The sequence below is a fragment of the Ovis canadensis genome, chromosome 11 (assembly GCF_042477335.2).
Source record: "Ovis canadensis isolate MfBH-ARS-UI-01 breed Bighorn chromosome 11, ARS-UI_OviCan_v2, whole genome shotgun sequence".
NCBI lineage: Eukaryota > Metazoa > Chordata > Mammalia > Artiodactyla > Bovidae > Ovis > Ovis canadensis.
In genome coordinates, this window is record NC_091255.1 from 8,493,549 (window position 1) to 8,508,051 (window position 14,503).

Here is a 14,503-nt window from a genome sequence, read left to right on the forward strand (position 1 = left end):
CCGCGTGGATCAAAGGATCTATGGTTTTCCCTCGAGTCTTTCCCACGAGGCTTTCCCACGAGGCTTTCCCCCAGGGCTGTCCCACGTGCACACGTGGTGGGAGTCGATCCTCGGCTTGAACGTCAAGGCAGTGCAGGGAAAACAGGTTCCTCTGGAATGGACTGACACATCTGGGGGACTCTTGGAATGGTGGCACGACCCTGGAGTTCCTCTCGCCTTTCCTGTGGAGAGCGCCTCCTCTTGAGATGCGACGGGAACGCCGGGAATTCTTTCCCTACGAAACAGGGAAAGGATCCCTCATCTCGAGCTAGGAGGCGAAAACGGGGCTACCCTGGATGTGTGCGGGACCCACGTGCTTCCTCTCGAGTGGAGACGGGTATGTCGGGGAACTTCTTGAGTTGCAGCAAGGGTGTGAAGGACCCTTTGGAAGTTCCAGTGGTTAGACGTGATTAGCCTCGAGAAGCCTCAGCGGAAATGGGCCTCATCTCGCCTGGAGGGCAAAACCTCCTGGATTTTCTCGAGTTGCGGCAGCTGCTCTCGACTTACGACGGGGACCTCAGGGACCCGCTCTGGTGGCCACAGGAAAGGCCAGTCCCCATGCGAGTTCCTCGGGGGCCTCTCGGGATTCCTCTCCCGTCGATGCCGGGGCCTAAGACCTTGTGTGGAGTCGGGGCCGGAACCTGAGGATTCCTCTCCAGTGTTGACATGGATCTTGGGGGTACTTCTGGAGTCTCCCCAGGGGAGTCAGTCCTCGTCTCAAATGCGGGCATGCACTTGCGCTTTCCTCCAGAGCGGTAGCAGCAGTGTCACGCAGTCCGCCGCGTGGATCAAAGGATCTATGGTTTTCCCTCGAGTCTTTCCCACGAGGCTTTCCCACGAGGCTTTCCCACAGGGCTGTCCCACGTGCACACGTGGTGGGAGTCGATCCTCGGCTTGAACGTCATGGCAGTGCAGGGAAAACAGGTTCCTCTGGAATGGACTGACACATCTGGGGGACTCTTGGAATGGTGGCACGACCCTGGAGTTCCTCTCGCCTTTCCTGTGGAGAGCGCCTCCTCTTGAGATGCGACGGGAACGCCGGGAATTCTTTCCCTACGAAACAGGGAAAGGATCCCTCATCTCGAGCTAGGAGGCGGAAACGGGGCTCCCCTGGATGTTTGCAGGACACCACGTGCTTCCTCTCGAGTGCAGACGGGTATGTCTTGGAACTTCTTGAGTTGCAGCAAGGGTGTGAAGGACCCTGTGGAAGTTCCAGTGGATAGATGTGATTGGCCTCGAGAAGCCTCAGAGGAAATGGGCCTCATCTCGCCTGCAGGGCAAAACCTCCTGGATTTTCTCGAGTTGCGGCAGGTGCTCTCCACTTACGACGGGGACCTCAGGGACCCGCTCTGGTGGCCTCAGGAAAGGCCAGTCCCCATGCGAGTTCCTCGGGGGCCTCTCGGGATTCCTCTCCCGTCGATGCCGGGGCCTAAGACCTCGTGTGGAGTCGGGGCAGGAACCTGAGGATTCCTCTCCAGTGCTGACATGGATCTTGGGGGTACTTCTGGAGTCTCCCCAGGGGAGTCAGTCCTCGTCTCGAATGCGGGCATGCACTTGCGCTTTCCTCCAGAGCGGTAGCAGCAGTGTCACGCAGTCCGCCGCGTGGATCAAAGGATCTATGGTTTTCCCTCGAGTCTTTCCCACGAGGCTTTCCCACGAGGCTTTCCCACAGGGCTGTCGCACGTGCACACGTGTTGGGAGTTGATCCTCGGCTTGAACGTCAAGGCAGTGCAGGGAAAACAGGTTCCTCTGGAATGGACTGACACATCTGGGGGACTCTTGGAATGGTGGCACGACCCAGGAGTTCCTCTCGCCTTTCCTGTGGAGAGCGCCTCCTCTTGAGATGCGACGGGAACGCCGGGAATTCTTTCCCTACGAAACAGGGAAAGGATCCCTCATCTCGAGCTAGGAGGCAGAAACGGGGCTCCCCTGGATGTGTGCGAGACCCACGTGCTTCCTCTCGAGTGGAGACGGGTATGTCGGGGAACTTCTTGAGTTGCAGCAAGGGTGTGAAGGACCCTTTGAAAGTTCCAGTGGTTAGATGTGATTGGCCTCGAGAAGCCTCAGCGGAAATGGGCCTCATCTCGCCTGGAGGGCAAAACCTCCTGGATTTTCTCGAGTTGCGGCAGGTGCTCTCGACTTACGACGGGGACCTCAGGGACCCGCTCTGGTGGCCTCAGGAAAGGCCAGTCCTCATGCGAGTTCCTCGGGGGCCTCTCGGGATTCCTCTCCCGTCGATGCCGGGGCCTAAGACCTTGTGTGGAGTCGGGGCCGGAACCTGAGGATTCCTCTCCAGTGCTGACATGGATCTTGGGGTACTTCTGGAGTCTCCCCAGGGGAGTCAGTCCTCGTCTCGAATGCGGGCATGCACTTGCGCTTTCCTCCAGAGCGGTAGCAGCAGTGTCACGCATTCCGCCGCGTGGATCAAAGGATCTATGGTTTTCCCTCGAGTCTTTCCCACGAGGCTTTCCCACGAGGCTTTCCCACAGGGCTGTCCCACGTGCACACGTGATGGGAGTCGATCCTCGGCTTGAACGTCAAGGCAGTGCAGGGAAAACAGGTTCCTCTGGAATGGACTGACACATCTGGGGGACTCTTGGAATGGTGTCACGACCCTGGAGTTCCTCTCGCCTTTCCTGTGGAGAGCGCCTCCTCTTGAGATGCGACGGGAACGCCGGGAATTCTTTCCCTACGAAACAGGGAAAGGATCCCTCATCTCGAGCTAGGAGGCGGAAACGGGGCTCCCCTGGATGTGTGCGGGACCCACATGCTTCCTCTCGAGTGGAGACGGGTATGTCGGGGAACTTCTTGAGTTGCAGCAAGGGTGTGAAGGACCCTTTGGAAGTTCCAGTGGTTAGACGTGATTAGCCTCGAGAAGCCTCAGCGGAAATGGGCCTCATCTCGCCTGGAGGGCAAAACCTCCTGGATTTTCTCGAGTTGCGGCAGGTGCTCTCGACTTACGACGGGGACCTCAGGGACCCGCTCTGGTGGCCTCAGGAAAGGCCAGTCCCCATGCGAGTTCCACGGGGGGCCTCTCGGGATTCCTCTCCCGTCGATGCCGGGGCCTAAGACCTTGTGTGGAGTCGGGGCCGGAACCTGAGGATTCCTCTCCAGTGTTGACATGGATCTTGGGGTACTTCTGGAGTCTCCCCAGGGGAGTCAGTCCTCGTCTCGAATGCGGGCATGCACTTGCGCCTTCCTCCAGAGCGGTAGCAGCAGTGTCACGCAGTCCGCCGCGTGGATCAAAGGATCTATGGTTTTCCCTCGAGTCTTTCCCACGAGGCTTTCCCACGAGGCTTTCCCACGAGGCTTTCCCACAGGGCTGTCCCACGTGCACACGTGGTGGGAGTCGATCCTCGGCTTGAACGTCAAGGCAGTGCAGGGAAAACAGGTTCCTCTGGAATGGACTGACACATCTGGGGGACTCTTGGAATGGTGGCATGACCCTGGAGTTCCTCTCTCCTTTCCTGTGGAGAGCGCCTCCTCTTGAGATGCGACGGGAACGCCGGGAATTCTTTCCCTACGAAACAGGGAAAGGATCCCTCATCTCGAGCTAGGAGGCGGAAACGGGGCTCCCCTGGATGTGTGCGGGACACCACGTGCTTCCTCTCGAGTGCAGACGGGTTTGTTGGGGAACTTCTTGAGTTGCAGCAAGGGTGTGAAGGACCCTTTGGAAGTTCCAGTGGTTAGACGTGATTAGCCTCGAGAAGCCTCAGCGGAAATGGGCCTCATTTCGCCTGGAGGGCAAAACCTCCTGGATTTTCTCGAGTTGCGGCAGGTGCTCTCGACTTACGACGGGGACCTCAGGGACCCGCTCTGGTGGCCTCAGGAAAGGCCAGTCCCCATGCGAGTTCCTCGGGGGCCTCTCGGGATTCCTCTCCCGTCGATGCCGGGGCCTAAGACCTTGTGTGGAGTCGGGGCCGGAACCTGAGGATTCCTCTCCAGTGTTGACATGGATCTTGGGGTACTTCTGGAGTCTCCCCAGGGGAGTCAGTCCTCGTCTCGAATGCGGGCATGCACTTGCGCTTTCCTCCAGAGCGGTAGCAGCAGTGTCACGCAGTCCGCCGCGTGGATCAAAGGATCTATGGTTTTCCCTCGAGTCTTTCCCACGAGGCTTTCCCACGAGGCTTTCCCACAGGGCTGTCCCACGTGCACACGTGGTGGGAGTCGATCCTCGGCTTGAACGTCATGGCAGTGCAGGGAAAACAGGTTCCTCTGGAATGGACTGACACATCTGGGGGACTCTTGGAATGGTGGCACGACCCTGGAGTTCCTCTCGCCTTTCCTGTGGAGAGCGCCTCCTCTTGAGATGCGACGGGAACGCCGGGAATTCTTTCCCTAAGAAACAAGGAAAGGATCCCTCATCTCGAGCTAGGAGGCGGAAACGGGGCTCCCCTGGATGTGTGCGGGACCCACGTGCTTCCTCTCGAGTGGAGACGGGTATGTCGGGGAACTTCTTGAGTTGCAGCAAGGGTGTGAAGGACCCTTTGGAAGTTCCAGTGTTTAGACGTGATTAGCCTCGAGAAGCCTCAGCGGAAATGGGCCTCATCTCGCCTGGAGGGCAAAAACTCCTGGATTTTCTCGAGTTGCGGCAGGTGCTCTCGACTTACGACGGGGACCTCAGGGACCCGCTCTGGTGGCCTCAGGAAAGGCCAGTCCCCATGCGAGTTCCTCGGGGGCCTCTCGGGATTCCTCTCCCGTCGATGCCGGGGCCTAAGACCTTGTGTGGAGTCGGGGCCGGAACCTGAGGATTCCTCTCCAGTGCTGACATGGATCTTGGGGTACTTCTGGAGTCTCCCCAGGGGAGTCAGTCCTCGTCTCGAATGCGGGCATGCACTTGCGCTTTCCTCCAGAGCGGTAGCAGCAGTGTCACGCAGTCCGCCGCGTGGATCAAAGGATCTATGGTTTTCCCTCGAGTCTTTCCCACGAGGCTTTCCCACGAGGCTTTCCCACAGGGCTGTCCCACGTGCACACGTGGTGGGAGTCGATCCTCGGCTTGAACGTCATGGCAGTGCAGGGAAAACAGGTTCCTCTGGAATGGACTGACACATCTGGGGGACTCTTGGAATGGTGGCACGACCCTGGAGTTCCTCTCGCCTTTCCTGTGGAGAGCGCCTCCTCTTGAGATGCGACGGGAAGGCCGGGAATTCTTTCCCTACGAAACAGGGAAAGGATCCCTCATCTCGAGCTAGGAGGCGGAAACGGGGCTCCCCTGGAAGTTTGCAGGACACCACGTGCTTCCTCTCGAGTGCAGACGGGTATGTCGTGGAACTTCTTGAGTTGCAGCAAGGGTGTGAAGGACCCTGTGGAAGTTCCAGTGGATAGATGTGATTGGCCTCGAGAAGCCTCAGAGGAAATGGGCCTCATCTCGCCTGCAGGGCAAAACCTCCTGGATTTTCTCGAGTTGCGGCAGGTGCTCTCCACTTACGATGGGGACCTCAGGGACCCGCTCTGGTGGCCTCAGGAAAGGCCAGTCCCCATGCGAGTTCCTCGGGGGCCTCTCGGGATTCCTCTCCCGTCGATGCCGGGGCCTAAGTCCTTGTGTGGAGTCGGAGCCGGAACCTGAGGATTCCTCTCCAGTGCTGACATGGATCTTGGGGTACTTCTGGAGTCTCCCCAGGGGAGTCAGTCCTCGTCTCGAATGCGGGCATGCACTTGCGCTTTCCTCCAGAGCGGTAGCAGCAGTGTCACGCAGTCCGCCGCGTGGATCAAAGGATCTATGGTTTTCCCTCGAGTCTTTCCCACGAGGCTTTCCCACGAGGCTTTCCCACAGGGCTGTCCCACGTGCACACGTGGTGGGAGTCGATCCTCGGCTTGAACGTCAAGGCAGTGCAGGGAAAACAGGTTCCTCTGGAATGGACTGACACATCTGGGGGACTCTTGGAATGGTGGCATGACCCTGGAGTTCCTCTCTCCTTTCCTGTGGAGAGCGCCTCCTCTTGAGATGCGACGGGAACGCCGGGAATTCTTTCCCTACGAAACAGGGAAAGGATCCCTCATCTCGAGCTAGGAGGCGGAAACGGGGCTCCCCTGGATGTGTGCGGGACACCACGTGCTTCCTCTCGAGTGCAGACGGGTTTGTTGGGGAACTTCTTGAGTTGCAGCAAGGGTGTGAAGGACCCTTTGGAAGTTCCAGTGGTTAGACGTGATTAGCCTCGAGAAGCCTCAGCGGAAATGGGCCTCATTTCGCCTGGAGGGCAAAACCTCCTGGATTTTCTCGAGTTGCGGCAGGTGCTCTCGACTTACGACGGGGACCTCAGGGACCCGCTCTGGTGGCCTCAGGAAAGGCCAGTCCCCATGCGAGTTCCTCGGGGGCCTCTCGGGATTCCTCTCCCGTCGATGCCGGGGCCTAAGACCTTGTGTGGAGTCGGGGCCGGAACCTGAGGATTCCTCTCCAGTGTTGACATGGATCTTGGGGTACTTCTGGAGTCTCCCCAGGGGAGTCAGTCCTCGTCTCGAATGCGGGCATGCACTTGCGCTTTCCTCCAGAGCGGTAGCAGCAGTGTCACGCAGTCCGCCGCGTGGATCAAAGGATCTATGGTTTTCCGTCGAGTCTTTCCCACGAGGCTTTCCCACGAGGCTTTCCCACAGGGCTGTCCCACGTGCTGTCGTGGTGGGAGTCGATCCTCGGCTTGAACGTCATGGCAGTGCAGGGAAAACAGGTTCCTCTGGAATGGACTGACACTTCTGGGGGACTCTTGGAATGGTGGCACGACCCTGGAGTTCCTCTCGCCTTTCCTGTGGAGAGCGCCTCCTCTTGAGATGCGACGGGAAGGCCGGGAATTCTTTCCCTACGAAACAGGGAAAGGATCCCTCATCTCGAGCTAGGAGGCGGAAACGGGGCTCCCCTGGATGTTTGCAGGACACCACGTGCTTCCTCTCGAGTGGAGACGGGTATGTCGTGGAACTTCTTGAGTTGCAGCAAGGGTGTGAAGGACCCTGTGGAAGTTCCAGTGGATAGATGTGATTGGCCTCGAGAAGCCTCAGAGGAAATGGGCCTCATCTCGCCTGCAGGGCAAAACCTCCTGGATTTTCTCGAGTTGCGGCAGGTGCTCTCGACTTACGATGGGGACCTCAGGGACCCGCTCTGGTGGCCTCAGGAAAGGCCAGTCCCCATGCGAGTTCCTCGGGGGCCTCTCGGGATTCCTCTCCCGTCGATGCCGGGGCCTAAGACCTTGTGTGGAGTCGGAGCCGGAACCTGAGGATTCCTCTCCAGTGCTGACATGGATCTTGGGGTACTTCTGGAGTCTCCCCAGGGGAGTCAGTCCTCGTCTCGAATGCGGGCATGCACTTGCGCTTTCCTCCAGAGCGGTAGCAGCAGTGTCACGCAGTCCGCCGCGTGGATCAAAGGATCTATGGTTTTCCCTCGAGTCTTTCCCACGAGGCTTTCCCACGAGGCTTTCCCACAGGGCTGTCCCACGTGCACACGTGGTGGGAGTCGATCCTCGGCTTGAACGTCAAGGCAGTGCAGGGAAAACAGGTTCCTCTGGAATGGACTGACACATCTGGGGGACTCTTGGAATGGTGTCACGACCCTGGAGTTCCTCTCGCCTTTCCTGTGGAGAGCGCCTCCTCTTGAGATGCGACGGGAACGCCGGGAATTCTTTCCCTACGAAACAGGGAAAGGATCCCTCATCTCGAGCTAGGAGGCGAAACGGGGCTCCCCTGGATGTGTGCGGGACCCCACGTGCTTCCTCTCGAGTGGAGACGGGTATGTCGGGGAACTTCTTGAGTTGCAGCAAGGGTGTGAAAGACCCTTTGGAAGTTCCAGTGGTTAGACGTGATTAGCCTCGAGAAGCCTCAGCGGAAATGGGCCTCATTTCGCCTGGAGGGCAAAACCTCCTGGATTTTCTCGAGTTGCGGCAGGTGCTCTCGACTTACGACGGGGACCTCAGGGACCCGCTCTGGTGGCCTCAGGAAAGGCCAGTCCCCATGCGAGTTCCTCGGGGGCCTCTCGGGATTCCTCTCCCGTCGATGCCGGGGCCTAAGACCTTGTGTGGAGTCGGGGCCGGAACCTGAGGATTCCTCTCCAGTGTTGACATGGATCTTGGGGTACTTCTGGAGTCTCCCAGGGGAGTCAGTCCTCGTCTCGAATGCGGGCATGCACTTGCGCTTTCCTCCAGAGCGGTAGCAGCAGTGTCACGCAGTCCGCCGCGTGGATCAAAGGATCTATGGTTTTCCCTCGAGTCTTTCCCACGAGGCTTTCCCACGAGGCTTTCCCACAGGGCTGTCCCACGTGCACACGTGGTGGGAGTCGATCCTCGGCTTGAACGTCATGGCAGTGCAGGGAAAACAGGTTCCTCTGGAATGGACTGACACATCTGGGGGACTCTTGGAATGGTGGCACGACCCTGGAGTTCCTCTCGCCTTTCCTGTGGAGAGCGCCTCCTCTTGAGATGCGACGGGAACGCCGGGAATTCTTTCCCTACGAAACAGGGAAAGGATCCCTCATCTCGAGCTAGGAGGCGGAAACGGGGCTCCCCTGGATGTTTGCAGGACACCACGTGCTTCCTCTCGAGTGCAGACGGGTATGTCGTGGAACTTCTTGAGTTGCAGCAAGGGTGTGAAGGACCCTGTGGAAGTTCCAGTGGATAGATGTGATTGGCCTCGAGAAGCCTCAGAGGAAATGGGCCTCATCTCGCCTGCAGGGCAAAACCTCCTGGATTTTCTCGAGTTGCGGCAGGTGCTCTCGACTTACGATGGGGACCTCAGGGACCCGCTCTGGTGGCCTCAGGAAAGGCCAGTCCCCATGCGAGTTCCTCGGGGGCCTCTCGGGATTCCTCTCCCGTCGATGCCGGGGCCTAAGACCTTGTGTGGAGTCGGAGCCGGAACCTGAGGATTCCTCTCCAGTGCTGACATGGATCTTGGGGTACTTCTGGAGTCTCCCCAGGGGAGTCAGTCCTCGTCTCGAATGCGGGCATGCACTTGCGCTTTCCTCCAGAGCGGTAGCAGCAGTGTCACGCAGTCCGCCGCGTGGATCAAAGGATCTATGGTTTTCCCTCGAGTCTTTCCCACGAGGCTTTCCCACGAGGCTTTCCCACAGGGCTGTCCCACGTGCACACGTGGTGGGAGTCGATCCTCGGCTTGAACATCAAGGCAGTGCAGGGAAAACAGGTTCCTCTGGAATGGACTGACACATCTGGGGGACTCTTGGAATGGTGGCATGACCCTGGAGTTCCTCTCTCCTTTCCTGTGGAGAGCGCCTCCTCTTGAGATGCGACGGGAACGCCGGGAATTCTTTCCCTACGAAACAGGGAAAGGATCCCTCATCTCGAGCTAGGAGGCGGAAACGGGGCTCCCCTGGATGTGTGCGGGACACCACGTGCTTCCTCTCGAGTGCAGACGGGTTTGTTGGGGAACTTCTTGAGTTGCAGCAAGGGTGTGAAGGACCCTTTGGAAGTTCCAGTGGTTAGATGTGATTGGCCTCGAGAAGCCTCAGCGGAAATGGGCCTCATCTCGCCTGGAGGGCAAAACCTCCTGGATTTTCTCGAGTTGCGGCAGGTGCTCTCGACTTACGACGGGGACCTCAGGGACCCGCTCTGGTGGCCTCAGGAAAGGCCAGTCCCCATGCGAGTTCCTCGGGGGCCTCTCGGGATTCCTCTCCCGTCGATGCCGGGGCCTAAGACCTTGTGTGGAGTCGGGGCCGGAACCTGAGGATTCCTCTCCAGTGCTGACATGGATCTTGGGGTACTTCTGGAGTCTCCCCAGGGGAGTCAGTCCTCGTGTCGAATGCGGGCATGCACTTGCGCTTTCCTCCAGAGCGGTAGCAGCAGTGTCACGCAGTCCTCCGCGTGGATCAAAAGATCTATTGTTTTCCCTCGAGTCTTTCCCACGAGGCTTTCCCACGAGGCTTTCCCACAGGGCTGTCCCACGTGCACACGTGGTGGGAGTCGATCCTCGGCTTGAACGTCAAGGCAGTGCAGGGAAAACAGGTTCCTCTGGAATGGACTGACACATCTGGGGGACTCTTGGAATGGTGGCACGACCCTGGAGTTCCTCTCGCCTTTCCTGTGGAGAGCGCCTCCTCTTGAGATGCGACGGGAACGCCGGGAATTCTTTCCCTACGAAACAGGGAAAGGATCCCTCATCTCGAGCTAGGAGGCGGAAACGGGGCTCCCCTGGATGTGTGCGGGACACCACGTGCTTCCTCTCGAGTGCAGACGGGTATGTCCGGGAACTTCTTGAGTTGCAGCAAGGGTGTGAAGGACCCTTTGGAAGTTCCAGTGGTTAGACGTGATTAGCCTCGAGAAGCCTCAGCGGAAATGGGCCTCATCTCGCCTGGAGGGCAAAACCTCCTGGATTTTCTCGAGTTGCGGCAGGTGCTCTCGACTTACGACGGGGACCTCAGGGACCCGCTCTGGTGGCCTCAGGAAAGGCCAGTCCCCATGCGAGTTCCTCGGGGGCCTCTCGGGATTCCTCTCCCGTCGATGCCGGGGCCTAAGACCTTGTGTGGAGTCGGGGCCGGAACCTGAGGATTCCTCTCCAGTGTTGACATGGATCTTGGGGTACTTCTGGAGTCTCCCCAGGGGAGTCAGTCCTCGTCTCGAATGCGGGCATGCACTTGCGCTTTCCTCCAGAGCGGTAGCAGCAGTGTCACGCAGTCCGCCGCGTGGATCAAAGGATCTATGGTTTTCCCTCGAGTCTTTCCCACGAGGCTTTCCCACGAGGCTTTCCCACAGGGCTGTCCCACGTGCACACGTGGTGGGAGTCGATCCTCGGCTTGAACGTCATGGCAGTGCAGGGAAAACAGGTTCCTCTGGAATGGACTGACACATCTGGGGGACTCTTGGAATGGTGGCACGACCCTGGAGTTCCTCTCGCCTTTCCTTTGGAGAGCGCCTCCTCTTGAGATGCGACGGGAAGGCCGGGAATTCTTTCCCTACGAAACAGGGAAAGGATCCCTCATCTCGAGCTAGGAGGCGGAAACGGGGCTCCCCTGGATGTGTGCGGGACCCACATGCTTCCTCTCGAGTGGAGACGGGTATGTCGGGGAACTTCTTGAGTTGCAGCAAGGGTGTGAAGGACCCTTTGGAAGTTCCAGTGGTTAGACGTGATTAGCCTCGAGAAGCCTCAGCGGAAATGGGCCTCATCTCGCCTGGAGGGCAAAACCTCCTGGATTTTCTCGAGTTGCGGCAGGTGCTCTCGACTTACGACGGGGACCTCAGGGACCCGCTCTGGTGGCCTCAGGAAAGGCCAGTCCCCATGCGAGTTCCTCGGGGGCCTCTCGGGATTCCTCTCCCGTCGATGCCGGGGCCTAAGACCTTGTGTGGAGTCGGGGCCGGAACCTGAGGATTCCTCTCCAGTGCTGACATGGATCTTGGGGTACTTCTGGAGTCTCCCCAGGGGAGTCAGTCCTCGTCTCGAATGTGGGCATGCACTTGCGCTTTCCTCCAGAGCGGTAGCAGCAGTGTCACGCAGTCACCGCGTGGATCAAAGGATCTATGGTTTTCCCTCGAGTCTTTCCCACGAGGCTTTCCCACGAGGCTTTCCCACAGGGCTGTCCCACGTGCACACGTGGTGGGAGTCGATCCTCGGCTTGAACGTCAAGGCAGTGCAGGGAAAACAGGTTCCTCTGGAATGGACTGACACAACTGGGGGACTCTTGGAATGGTGGCACGACCCTGGAGTTCCTCTCGCCTTTCCTGTGGAGAACGCCTCCTCTTGAGATGCGACGGGAACGCCGGAAATTCTTTCCCTACGAAACAGGGAAAGGATCCCTCATCTCGAGCTAGGAGGCGGAAACGGGGCTCCCCTGGATGTGTGCGGGACACCACGTGCGTCCTCTCCAGTGCAGACGGGTATGTCGGGGAACTTCTTGAGTTGCAGCAAGGGTGTGAAGGACCCTTTGGAAGTTCCAGTGGTTAGATGTGATTGGCCTCGAGAAGCCTCAGCGGAAATGGGCCTCATCTCGCCTGGAGGGCAAAACCTCCTGGATTTTCTCGAGTTGCGGCAGGTGCTCTCGACTTACGACGGGGACCTCAGGGACCCGCTCTGGTGGCCTCAGGAAAGGCCAGTCCCCATGCGAGTTCCTCGGGGGCCTCTCGGGATTCCTCTCCGGTCGATGCCAGGGCCTAAGACCTTGTGTGGAGTCGGGGCCGGAACCTGAGGATTCCTCTCCAGTGCTGACATGGATCTTGGGGTACTTCTGGAGTCTCCCCAGGGGAGTCAGTCCTCGTCTCGAATGCGGGCATGCACTTGCGCTTTCCTCCAGAGCGGTAGCAGCAGTGTCACGCAGTCCGCCGCGTGGATCAAAGGATCTATGGTTTTCCCTCGAGTCTTTCCCACGAGGCTTTCCCACGAGGCTTTCCCACAGGGCTGTCCCACGTACACACGTGGTGGGAGTCGATCCTCGGCTTGAACGTCAAGGCAGTGCAGGGAAAACAGGTTCCTCTGGAATGGACTGACACATCTGGGGGACTCTTGGAATGGTGGCACGACCCTGGAGTTCCTCTCGCCTTTCCTGTGGAGAGCGCCTCCTCTTGAGATGCGACGGGAACGCCGGGAATTCTTTCCCTACGAAACAGGGAAAGGATCCCTCATCTCGAGCTAGGAGGCGGAAACGGGGCACCCCTGGATGTGTGCGGGACCCACGTGCTTCCTCTCGAGTGGAGACGGGTATGTCGGGGAACTTCTTGAGTTGCAGCAAGGGTGTGAAGGACCCTTTGGAAGTTCCAGTGGTTAGACGTGATTGGCCTCGAGAAGCCTCAGCGGAAATGGGCCTCATCTCGCCTGGAGGGCAAAACCTCCTGGATTTTCTCGAGTTGCGGCAGGTGCTCTCGACTTACGACGGGGACCTCAGGGACCCGCTCTGGTGGCCTCAGGAAAGGCCAGTCCCCATGCGAGTTCCTCGGGGTCCTCTCGGGATTCCTCTCCCATCGATGCCGGGGCCTAAGACCTTGTGTGGAGTCGGGGCCGGAACCTGAGGATTCCTCTCCAGTGCTGACATGGATCTTGGGGTACTTCTGGAGTCTCCCCAGGGGAGTCAGTCCTCGTCTCGAATGCGGGCATGCACTTGCGCTTTCCTCCAGAGCGGTAGCAGCAGTGTCACGCAGTCCGCCGCGTGGATCAAAGGATCTATGGTTTTCCCTCGAGTCTTTCCCACGAGGCTTTCCCACGAGGCTTTCCCACAGGGCTGTCCCACGTGCACACGTGGTGGGAGTCGATCCTCGGCTTGAACGTCAAGGCAGTGCAGGGAAAACAGGTTCCTCTGGAATGGACTGACACATCTGGGGGACTCTTGGAATGGTGGCACGACCCTGGAGTTCCTCTCGCCTTTCCTGTGGAGAGCGCCTCCTCTTGAGATGCGACGGGAAGGCCGGGAATTCTTTCCCTACGAAACAGGGAAAGGATCCCTCTTCTCGAGCTAGGAGGCGGAAACGGGGCTCCCCTGGATGTGTGCGGGACACCACGTGCTTCCTCTCAAGTGGAGACGGGTATGTCGGGGAACTTCTTGAGTTTTAGCAAGGGTGTGAAGGACCCTTTGGAAGTTCCAGTGGTTAGATGTGATTGACCTCGAGAAGCCTCAGCGTAAATGGGCCTCATCTCGCCTGGAGGGCAAAACCTCCTGGATTTTCTCGAGTTGCGGCAGGTGCTCTCGACTTACGACGGGGACCTCAGGGACCCGCTCTGGTGGCCTCAGGAAAGGCCAGTCCCCATGCGAGTTCCTCGGGGGCCTCTCGGGATTCCTCTCCCGTCGATGCCGGGGCCTAAGACCTTGTGTGGAGTCGGGGCCGGAACCTGAGGATTCCTCTCCAGTGCTGACATGGATCTTGGGGTACTTCTGGAGTCTCCCCAGGGGAGTCAGTCCTCGTCTCGAATGCGGGCATGCACTTGCGTTTTCCTCCAGAGCGGTAGCAGCAGTGTCACGCATTCTGCCGCGTGGATCAAAGGATCTATGGTTTTCCCTCGAGTCTTTCCCACGAGGCTTTCCCACGAGGCTTTCCCACAGGGCTGTCCCACGTGCACACGTGGTGGGAGTCGATCCTCGGCTTGAACGTCAAGGCAGTGCAGGGAAAACAGGTTCCTCTGGAATGGACTGACACATCTGGGGGACTCTTGGAATGGCGGAACGACCCTGGAGTTCCTCTCTCCTTTCCTGTGGAGAGCGCCTCCTCTTGAGATGCGACGGGAACGCCGGGAATTCTTTCCCTGCGAAACAGGGAAAGGATCCCTCATCTCGAGCTAGGAGGCGGAAACGGGGCTCCCCTCGATGTGTGCGGGACCCCACGTGCTTCCTCTCGAGTGGAGACGGGTATGTCGGGGAACTTCTTGAGTTGCAGCAATGGTGTGAAGGACCCTTTGGAATTTCCAGTGGTTAGATGTGATTGGCCTCGAGAAGCCTCAGCGGAAATGGGCCTCATCTCGCCTGGAGAGCAAAACCTCCTGGATTTTCTCGAGTTGCGGCAGGTGCTCACGACTTACGACGGGGACCTCAGGGACCCGCTCTGGTGGCCTCAGGAAAGGC